This window comes from Eumetopias jubatus, unplaced genomic scaffold (genome assembly GCF_037043125.1).
Source record: "Eumetopias jubatus isolate StellerSeaLion01/CBP00866 unplaced genomic scaffold, mEumJub1_p1.0 scaffold_15, whole genome shotgun sequence".
In the NCBI taxonomy this organism is placed as follows: domain Eukaryota; kingdom Metazoa; phylum Chordata; class Mammalia; order Carnivora; family Otariidae; genus Eumetopias; species Eumetopias jubatus.
Window position 1 is genome coordinate 74,381,689 of NW_028274821.1, and position 1,812 is coordinate 74,383,500.

A 1,812-nucleotide genomic window follows, 5' to 3' on the forward strand; every position below is an offset into this window, starting at 1 on the left:
GAAGTGCCAGGCTCCAGCTTTAAACTTCTGCAGAGGAAACTCACCACTCCCCCCAAAGCCCAGAAAGTGTTTAGCTCCTGCCAGAGCAGTGGTTCTCAACTGGGGGCAATTTTATCCCTCAAGAGACACTTGGCAATGTCTAGAGATATTTTTGGTTGTTACAAATCAAAGGTGGGGGCATTTCTAGAGGATAGAGGCAAAGGATGCTGCCAAACATTCTGCAATGCATAGGACAGTCCCCTACAACCAAGAATTATCTAGCCAATTGGGCCCAAAAATTAATGCCAACATTGAGAAACCTTGCCCTAGGGTTTGAGGCAATTTGAAGTGGTGACTAGAACTTTACTGGATATTGAGGTCTAGCCCAACGTTCTTTATTTGCCAGCTATTACCTTGGCTAAATCACTGAACTACTCTGAGCCCTATTTTCTTTTTTTTAAGATTATTTATTTTTAGGGAGAAGGAGAGAGAGAATCTCAAGCAGACTCCACACTGAGTGCAGAGCCTGACTTGGGACTCAATTTCATGACCCTGATTTCATGACCTGAGCTGAAATCAAGAGTCAGACACTTAACCAACTGAGCCACCCAGGTGCCCCCATGAGCTTCATTTTCTATGTATAAATGTTTAGGTTCCTAGACTAGAAGGCCTCGAAGCCCCTGCCAGTTCAAACGCAACATGTCTTCATAAACACTTGCTGAGTACACCACTAGGAACCAACATTCTGTGATACTATGAATATAAAATATAAGGAGATGCATAAAATATCAAAAGGAAAGGAACAGAATGGAAGGGGGGAGCTGATAAAAGGTTACTACCCAAATATACACAGAATTTATGCAAACATAAGTGTGCAGATAAAATACAGCTTGTAGATTCTCAAGTGGTGAGAAAAATATCTTCGCTAGCAATTAAAGAGATATAAAATGAAATAACTGTATTACTTTTGCTAATCTTACAAAAAAATCAATGCAATGTCTTCGGGACTGTGAGGGAAAAAATACACTTATATATTCCTCTGTCTCCCTCTGAACAAACTTTCACCCTGGCACTATAAAACAGCAGCTACAAAACTGGTTCTGCCGCACAATCAAATGATTCCATCACAAAGAGTATATTTGAAGCTTATTTTTACATCTATAAAGATTCATGCTAGCCTTTGGACTGGAACTAATACATCAGCTCTCTTGGTTCTTGGGCCTTTAGACTCAGCCTGGAAGGAGACCCTCAGCTCTCCTGGGTTACCACTTGCTGATTTGTCTGCAGACCCTGAGATTTGTCAGCTTCCATAACCATGTGAGCCAGTTCCTTATAATAAATCTTTTCCTGTGTGTGTGTGTGTGTGTGTGTGTGTGTGTGTGTGTGTGTGTGTGTGTATTAATGGGAACACACCGTTCTAAAGTACAGAACAAGGTGCCACATTATTGCTTCTCCCCCTTATTCACCAAACAGTAAGACACTGGATTTAAATAATTTGTTTTCAGAATTAGGAACAAACCTCCTTATCACACCTTCCTCTAGCCTCTTAAATTAATCTTGACTATCACCTTCAGAGTTAATGGGGGCCAAAGGATATTAAGATTCCAGAAGGAAAGAAAGACCATCATGGATTGTGAAGTCCACTCATCTGTGAAGAGTGTATCTCTTTCCACGTGTAGGTCTCTGCCTGAGGCAGTCAGTATTCCTCATCTCTCCCTGTACAAGAAACTCTTTTGTTTTAAAGATGTATTTCTTTTTTTCCTTTAAATTTTTATTGTTATGTTAATCACCATACATTACATCATTAGTTTTTTATGAAGATGTATTTATTTA